We start from the raw sequence: 9,723 nt of genomic DNA on the forward strand, positions 1-9,723 counted from the left end.
TGAGGTTTTTTTTTCTTTCTTTCAGATCTTGATTGCTGTTGCTTGTGAATAGGAGCTATGGGTCAGAGATGGAAACTGACTTTGAAAGGTCAACTAAGCCATTCTCTAGGCTTTAGGCAGGACCATAGGTAAATCAGGCAGCCAGCAGGCACAGGGGTTAGAGCCCTGTACCTGGAGACAAGAAGACAATTTTTCTTGGATTCAAATCTGGTCTCAGATACTTTTTAGTTCTGTGACTTAACCCTGTTTGCCTCAGTTTCCTCATCTGCAAAAGATCTGGAGAAAGAAATGGCAAAACCAGTCCAGCATCTTTGCCAAGAGAATTCCAAAAGGGGTCAGAAGAATCAAATATGATTGAATGATAACAACAATATATGTAAAAATCACCGGAATCAGACAAAGATTTAGCCCGTTTCAAAAAAGCCATCGAGTAAAGAAGTTCTGAATCCTCTTGTGGAATTCTCTTACTCTCACATTTAATACTCCTTCCTCACGTGAATCTCTCTCACATTTGAGGAACTTGTATGGTGTAGTCAGGAATGTAGGGCTGAGTCCTGGGTTCTCATCTCAGTTCAGTCTTGTAGACCTGTGTTCATGGGTTATTTTATCTTTTACCTGCTACACATGCAAACTGTATCATCCATGCAAAAGCTCTAGTTTATTTTCCTCTGATCTGTTCTCAGGAGAGATGGAGGATGCTCTTTCTCCTCTGAATGCTCATGCTGTAGGAGTTTCAGCTGAAGGACTTGGGGATGTTTAGTCTGGAGAAGGGCAGATTTGGGGAGGACATAACTGTCTTCAAATATTTTTACCTTTCAATAAAAAAGGGATTAGACTTGTTCCCTTTAAACCTATAGGACCCGGGGTGGAAATTATAGGAAGGCTAATTCAAGCTTGACATATTGTAAACCTTAAAATTTCTTAGACTTATGAATGTTGGAAATTTCACCATTGGGAAATTTCATACTTGGAAAAAATTTCCTACTGATAGTAAGAACTCTATTGGAATGTGAAACCCCTTGGCATGGGAGGATCCTTCTCCTCCCTACTTAAGACTACTTTAGGACAGAAACCTTTTGCTAAACAATGGAAAGGGCTTTGACCTATGCTTAAGCATAGAACAGGAAGTTCTTTGAGTCATGATTGATTTTAGAATTGATACAATAGAGATACTTGGAATGACAGAACCAGGTCTTGGAAAATACAATCTCCACCCTACTTAGAGTAACAGGATTTAGGAAGGGCTGCAGCATAGATCAAGATTTAATTATTTGAGAATATGACCTACAACAGACATGTGCAAAGGAAACAGACCTCTGGGCAGTCCTGGGTTAAGCTAGAGACACCATTGGCACAGGGGAGACATCGACAGTGATTGGTAGATGTGAGAACTGAGGGGAGGGGACTTAGATGGTTTCCTTAAAGATAGCGGGGTCTGAGGAGAAGAGAGGGAGGTTTTGCTCTGAGCGAGGTGGCTCTGAAGGAGGACTGAGGAGGTTGCTCTGTTGGAGGACCAGGAGAGAAGGCTGGCTCTGAAGGAGGAGAATTCTCTGGAAACATTTCTTGAAAGGAGGCTCTCTTGAAGGTGGAGCCTGAGGTTGGCATGAGAAGCCTTACCTAGAGAGATCTTGGGTGAGTGATAAAACCAACTGACTGATTTATTTATTCTTATTCCTTTCTTACTTTCTCTCTTTTTCTATTGATTAATCAGTATATTATAAATTAAATTTCTCTATGAAACCCAGTTGGCTTGGGCATATTCATAAATTGGGAATATATTCCCTGGTGACCATCTTATATTTATATAAAACCAAGACACAGTAGAAAACATATTTCAGCGGTCATAATTGATATATGTATATTTTCATATATATATATATATACATATATATATATTTCCCTTGCTCCCAAACATTTTAATTATCACAATAAGGAAAAACTTCCTAGCTATCAGAAAGCTCTCTGAAAGAATGGGCTTCCTCTGGAGGTAGTGGGTTCTCTCTCATTAGCAAAGGCTGGATGACCATTTACTTTTGTTCAGATATGTTCTAGATGGGATGCTTATCCAATAGTGGATGAATCAGATGGCCTTTGAGGTCCTTCCTAATTTGGAGATAGTTGGATTATTGTCCTAGAGCTGGATGGAACTTTAGGAGCCTCTCTAGAATCTCCTGTTTTACAGATGAGGAAACTGAGGTCCCTGGCACTTAAATGGCTTTCCAAGATTATACAATAGTAAAAGAATCAGGATTTGAACATAGGGTCTCTGATTCTATAGCCAGGGTTCTTTCCATGAATATGACTAAGGAGTGGTTTCCTTTCGAGGCTGCTCTCATTTTTCTACTTCCTGGGCAAGTTGCTTATTCTGTTTGCCTTAATCTACTGGAGAAAGAAATGGCAAACCATTCCATTGCTTTGCCACGGAAACTCCATGGAGAGTACTGGCATGCCATGGCCCACAAGATCATGAAGAGTAGGGCATGATTGAATGACTGAACATCACCACCATCACTAGAGAAACTTCTTTCTCCCTCTGCCTTTTGTTTAGTGGCCATCAGGAGATAGTTGATTAAAGTTCCCTGATGGATAAAAATCTTATTTATTACAACTTAGGCTAGAGAATTAAGATTTCATGAGAACAAACTGTACTTGGAGTTGGGGAGGGAGAGGGAGAAAAGTATTTTGACTTTTGCCGGGGAAGCCTCAATTCTTCCCCACTCCTTTTGAAGGAATAAGAACCACCTCAGAGGACTCCTTTCTTGCTGCTGGAGCAGCCCTGAGGGAGAGGTCTCCTCTCTCCTCAGACCTGGACACTTTAGACCAGGAAGTCCAGCCCAGAGAAACCCAAAACAGAATGAATATTCACTGATTAGGGCAATGTGGCAAGCTGAGGAAAGGAGTAGAATCTCAGGGATTTCAGCTGTCCTGAGTAGAGATGCCCAGGTCCCAAGCAGTGGCTGATGTCATAAAGGTACTGTCTTCTCCTTCTAGGACCTGGATCAAAAGCTTCAACTCTCAAGTCATCACACCCTTGGAGAAAGTAAGTAATTTCAGGAGGAAATGAAAGCTAAGCAGTCATTGGCTGGATCCAGGGACCCATGGCACTCAGACTGAGTCAGTACCCTATTGATATGCCTAGGCTCTGATTGACAAATGGCTTGACTTTTGGGGATATAGCTGGCCATGATCTGACTCCCCAGAGAACCTTCCACTTGCCTTCATTAGCAGAAGGGCAGCAAAGCTAGGCACAACTATGGAAAGAGAAGGAAGGTACCTGAGGAACCCAGGGTTCTCTGGCTTGCTTTTCTCTTTATGGGTGAATTAAAAAAAAATCAAGTCAAGATATGCATCAATATCCAATCAGCTCCCCTAGATTTACAAAAATTTGCTAGTTCTATAGATGCTAATCACTTTGCATTAGAGGTAATTATAGACAATCCACCCGATGCATTTTAGAGTATTGACTTAATTTGTAGCATAGACATAGATCCAAGTTGTGAGAACCTGAAAAGATGCAAAAACCAGGGGATGAAACTTCAAGGGAACTGGATTCCCGAAGGCGATGCCTTATTCCATGGTGTGAATAAGTGTCTAAAATGAGCATGGGGAGAAGTCCTTTATTATTATTTTTCTCTTGCAAATACCCAAACGTACAGCCAGCTGCATGCTTCTTCTTATGTTTAAGCCAGGTCCTGAGCAGGAGTGGAATCTAAACTTTACAGGTTTTTTGTTGCTTGGTTGGTTGGTTGGTTTCTGGTTAGCTTCAGATTTGGTAAACTGTGTATACCCATTCCCATGCAGATCCCCTGGTAAGCCTGGGTGTAGAAGGGCTTCTGTGGAGTCCAAATGTGTTTGCTAAAATTCTGATGCAAAATGACTGAACGGCAGCAGAGTAATAAGACTAGAGGAAAAACAAGTAACTGTTGTTGGCCCCTCCAAGCCTTTATTCATTGTGCCACTAATGAATGAGATCTCACTAGAGCAGAACACTCATTTTTGCCTTTGCATCCCCAGCACTTAGCACAGTGCCTGGTTATGCATAGTAGGAGCTTAATACATGCTGGGTGAATTGATTACTGAAACAGTGGCTGTCTTTGTGCTCCAGTGCCTATCCCCTTTGGGGGTCAGCTCCACTGTTTTCCCCTCTGCATTTAACAACCTGTAAGAACTGGACAAATTACAGTTCCTCCCAGTGTTTGGCTTCCTTATCTGCAAAACAAGAGAATTGTATTTAAGAATTTCTAGGGTCCCCTGGAGTATTGAAATCTATGATCCTTCTGGTCAGGGACCAGTCTCTAGGTGCTCTTGTAGACTATATCCTCAGCTTCCCCAAGCCCTAAACAAGTGAGGGAGTGGGAGACAAAAAGGGCTGCCCCAGAGAGAGAAAAAGTGCTCTTGTCCCTTTTTTCTTCCTACCAAAAGCCTTAGTGAAATTATAAAGAAGTGTTCATATCAGACACTAAGGTGAGGAGAGGGGGAAATAGAAAGCAGGAATCTTCTCAGGTGCTTTTGAGAAGCACTTCATACATAAGGAGATCACAAATAATTTAGCTCAAGGCATTACACTTAAGGAGGCAGCTAGTGGTTCAGTGACTAGAGCAAGGAGCCTGGAGTCACAAAGACTTGAGTTCAAATCCAGCAGTGACAGGGGCAAGTCACTTAACATCTGTTTGCCTTAATCCACTGGAAAAGGAAACAGTTGTAGTATCTTGGCCAAGAAAACCCCTTCCTTGGACAGTATGATCTACTGAGTCATGAAAAGTCCCACACGCCAAGTGAACAGTAACAAATCATATTTAAGAACAGCCAGACTAGGAAAGGCTCCTTTGGTTTCCCAAATGGTTCATTTAGTAGAAATGGAGTGCCTTGTCTGGTTTACTCTTGAATATTAAGCCTTTTTTCTCTTCTCCTTTCTTCTAGCAGCACTTAAAAAAAAAAAAAAACCAAACCCATACTGTAAGCACAAATTCCCCAAAGAGCTTTTGGGAGGCAAAGGTAGCCCCATTGACCATATCCACCAGGGCTGGTGGGAAAGCCATCCCAGGTGTGAAAAACCCCTTATCTGTATCGAGCACTCCGCCCTGAAAGCCTCTGCCTCAAAACAAACCCCTGCTCCTCCCTGTTCCTCAAGTCTGAGGCCAGTGAAAGGGAGGAGTTCCAGGGGAGCTCAGCATCTGTCCAAGCCTCCCAAGGCAGAGGTGGGTTACCATAGCAACCCAGGGGCGGGACTAAAAAGTCCGGAGTCCAGGGAGGGGCAACGGAGAGGCTGAGGACCTGCTGTGTAAGCGCAGGGCGTCGTCCTCTCTGCCTCATTTCGGATCCCTGCCCCAGCCCTCGCCCATCCCTCCGTTCTCTAGATCTGCATCCCAATCCCTTGGTAGTGGGGAGACACTTGGACGGCGTAATTCTCTCCATTCTCTCCCCCAATGAAGGGGGGGATCCGTTGTTGTGGGGAGGGGTAAAGGCTAGCTTCTCTGGGGGATGGGTTCCCCCCCTCTCCTTTTGGGCTCTTCGTCTTTTCCCAGGGGTCACTATTTCTGGGTACAACTGTTAGGAGGATGTGTTGGTCAGTGGTCTTATTTCCTCTAACCTGGTGGTACTAGTGCTAATGAGATAAGTACTCATTAAGGCAGAAGCCTGTGGGGGTGGGGCGGGAGGGGGGCAGGAGTCAGGAAAACCTGAATTTGAATTCAGACTCAGCTCCTCAGTAAATCACTTAATCTCTCCTCATCTGTAAAATGGGAATAAACAACAGCATCTACTTCCCAGTGCCCTTTGGTAAGGAAATGATTTTTTAGAAAGTACTTTGCAAACCTTAAACAGACACATAAATCCTGGCTTTTAGTAATTTTAAGTCACTTGTTCCAGGCCACTCAGGAAGCCAGTAGAATTAGGATTTGAACTCAGGTCTCCTAGACTTCATATCCCATGCTTCTTCCATTACGCTGTACGTTCTCAGGTCAGCCCCCAAAAGCGAATGCTCCTCATAATGAGAATGAAATAATAATAGCTTGGAGGTCACGTCCCCTTCCGGAGTTCCTGGGTACCGAGGAGTCCTGAGTCCCTCGGACCCCTAAAAAGGGCAGGAAGGAAGGGTGTGGGTTGGGGAAACAGTTCCCAGGGCAACGGGGAGGGAAGATTCTGGCAGCAGCCGGCTGGGGAGGGAAGAGGCAGGGACTACAGACAGCTTTTGTATGTGGCTCTGGTAGTGGGGGTAGGAACGGAGCCAGGGCTTTTGTAGTGAGGGAGGAGGAGGGTTCCTGTTGGAAGAGGGTGGGAAATCACCAGCTGTCGTGCCTGTATCACTTGGAAGTCAAGTGATGGCGAGACCCAGACTTCCTGCAGTTGGAAAGAATTACTATTTATCCTTAATCTATTTTCGTATTTGATATTTTCCTGTCACAGCAAGCTCTGTTGTTCACTTGAGCTAGGGACAAAGAGGGCAAAACTTCAATCACGGAATACACTGGGATTTGTCAGCTTCTTGCCAAAGTTGGGCTTTGATGCCACATGGGAGTAGGAAGGTGACTTGGGTTTGGGGGGCTATGCATCAGAGTTCAAGGTTTAGTGGGTGCCAGCAAGCAGGGAAGACTTCTGTGATGAACTGTCACCTGACTCAGGCTGGTCTTTGGGTTTCCAGCACCTAATTTATCCAGGCTTGTCCTTGGGTGTCTGTCACCCAATTCATCCAGGCTTGTTCTTAGGTGTCTGTCACCCAATTCAGCCAATCTGGTCCTTGGGTGTCTGTCACCCAATTCATCCAGTCTGGTCCTTGGGTGTCTGTCACCCAATTCATCCAGTCTGGTCCTTGGGTGTCTGTCACCCAGTTCAGCCAGTCTGGTCCTTGGGTGTCTGTCACCCAATTCATCCAGTCTGGTCCTTGGGTGTCTGTCACCCAATTCATCCAGTCTGGTCCTTGGGTGTCTGTCACCCAATTCATCCAGTCTGGTCCTTGGGTGTCTGTCACCCAGTTCAGCCAGTCTGGTCCTTGGGCGTCTGTCACCCAATTCATCCAGGCTTGTTCTTAGGTGTCTGTCACCCAATTCAGCCAGTCTGGTCCTTGGGTGTCTGTCACCCAGTTCAGCCAGTCTGGTCCTTGGGTGTCTGTCACCCAATTCATCCAGTCTGGTCCTTGGGTGTCTGTCACCCAATTCATCCAGTCTGGTCCTTGGGTGTCTGTCACCCAATTCATCCAGTCTGGTCCTTGGGTGTCTGTCACCCAGTTCAGCCAGTCTGGTCCTTGGGCGTCTGTCACCCAATTCATCCAGGCTTGTTCTTAGGTGTCTGTCACCCAATTCAGCCAGTCTGGTCCTTGGGTGTCTGTCACCCAGTTCATCCAGGTTTGTTCTTGGGTATCTGTCACTCAGTTCAGCCAGGTCCTTGGGTATCTGTCTACTGACTCAGACTGGTCCCTGGGTATCTGATACTCAATTCTGCTAGGCTGGATGTTGGGTGTCTGTCACCTGACTCAGGCTGGTCCTTGGCCTACCTAAGTTGGGAGATGCTTGCCAGAGGCCAGAACACTCTTGGCTGGCCATTCAATGAAGTTCCTATATTGAAGTATGTTTTAAAGTTGGAGGAAAATGGGAGAACAGTTCTGAGTTTGTTAGAGGAACAACCATAAAGATGGCATTTTAGGAGCCTAAACAGATCCCTCTAAAGTATCAGAGGATGTTTCGGTATCCGACATTAGTTGGGACAGTTTGAAATGATGTCATGTGGGTTAGAAATAATAATAATAATAATGATAATAATAATAAAAAACAAGTGAAAAGATTTGAGATGTCTGCATGTGGAATAAAGCAATTCTGATATAACGGATGCTTTGAGTTGGGCACTGCTTCTAGCACAGGGCATGCTGGCTGACTCCCTCTTGGGTTCTGCCTCCTGGCTTCCTTCAAGATTGGGCTCCGATCCCACCTTTTGTAAGGGCTTCAGACCCCCTCTCACCCAATTTATCCTGGATCTCTCTAGTAGGCTCATGGCAATCTGCAGGTTTTCTCCCAGTCAGAGTGTAAGTTCCTGGAAGGCAGGGCTGCAGTTTTGCCTTTCCTGGCATTTCCAGTGCTTGGCAACGTGGGTGGCCCATAGCAGTCCAGAAACGCTCATTGAGTCAGCAGCTGTTGCACGAGGGGTGGGACCAGCTCGAGCACCCTCCCTGGCATACAGCAGACATGGCCATGAGGGAAAAGAGGGGTCTGTCCCCTGAAGACGGCGCTCTGCTTTTGAATTCCCTGGCCCTGGACTCTGACAGTGCCTAAAGGGAGCTGCTCATCCTCTAGGCTAAGGCTGTCGCTTGCATTTCCAGTGTCTAGCAGCCAAGTCTGGTTAATCATCTGCCCCCCAAACAGACTGGCATCCCTGGTCCTCCTCCTCCTCCACAAAGCAAGGGCCCCGATTGTATCTAGACAGCTGGCATTGGGGCGTCTACATGGTTTAATCTCTGAGCCTGCACCATATTCTCAAACTCTTGCCTTCTATCTGCTACTCCCTTTGAACCATCTCGTGCCCGACCCAGTTTGGGCAATTTTCAAGTCGGTTTCAAAGATTTCCTCATTGGGAGCATACTCTAGAGGGACTTAGAATTCCAAAGAATTCCATCCATCAATAAACATTAATTAAACACCCACTGTATGCCAGGACCTGTGCTACACACTGGGGATCCAAGAAAAGAAGTTCTAGACCTCAGAAAGCATACAATTGGTGTGTGTGTGTGTGTATGCGAGCATGTGTGTGTCTGCAGGAACGAATCTGTACCGAGCAAACTAGACCCAGGATAAAGGAGAAATGATTCACCGAAGGAAGGCACTAGAATGAAGAGAAGGTAGAGAAGGCTTCTTGTAGAAGGTGGGATTTTAGTTGAAACTTTAAGGAAGCCAAGGAGGTGAGTGGTTGGAGTTGAGGAGGAGGGGGACAGCCAGAGAAAATGCCTGGAGGGAGAATGGGAGAGCCAGGAGACCAGTGTCCCTGGACCAGAGTATTTGTCTGAGAGTAAGGTGTAAGAGGACGGGAAAGGTGATGAAGGGCTTTGGATACCCAGCAGAGGATTTTTGTATTTGATCCTGGAGGCAATAGGGAGCCACTGAAGTTCTTTGAGGAGGGGGAATGACACGAATGACTTAGGTTTTAGGAAAAACCACTTTAGTAGGTGTTTGGAGGATGAACTGGTGATAGGAAAGACTTGAGGCAGGCTTGAGGTGATGGGGGCTTGCACTAAAGTGGGGGCTATGTCAGAAGATATTACATATTCAAGGATATTAATATTCAGAGATATTTCAAAGATAAAAATCAATAAGCCTTGGCAACAGCTTGGATATGGGGGATGAGCGATGGAGAGGGATCCAGGATGATTTCTAGGTGATGAGCCGGAGAAGCTGGGATGATGGTTTTGCTGTCAGCAGTAATAGGGAAGGGGGAGAGTGTAAGGGAAAGATAACAAGTCTGTTGCAGTTCAACCCCCTTATTTTACAGATAAGGAGGAAAGGGATCCCACTGAGGTGAAATGACTTTTACAAGGCTACAAGTAAGTAGCAGAATTGGGATTGAAACCCAGCTCCTCAGATTACAAATCCTGTGATCTCATATCCTTTGTTTGTTTTTTCTTTTCCAGAAAGTGATGTTCAGATGCCTTTAGTTATTTGCCTATTTTGATGTCACTAATGCCAACCCTGGGTTAGACATAAGCTTTGGTGATTAAATGAAATAATTTACATTCTCTGGGTT

This window comes from Monodelphis domestica, chromosome 5 (assembly GCF_027887165.1).
Source record: "Monodelphis domestica isolate mMonDom1 chromosome 5, mMonDom1.pri, whole genome shotgun sequence".
Taxonomy (NCBI): domain Eukaryota; kingdom Metazoa; phylum Chordata; class Mammalia; order Didelphimorphia; family Didelphidae; genus Monodelphis; species Monodelphis domestica.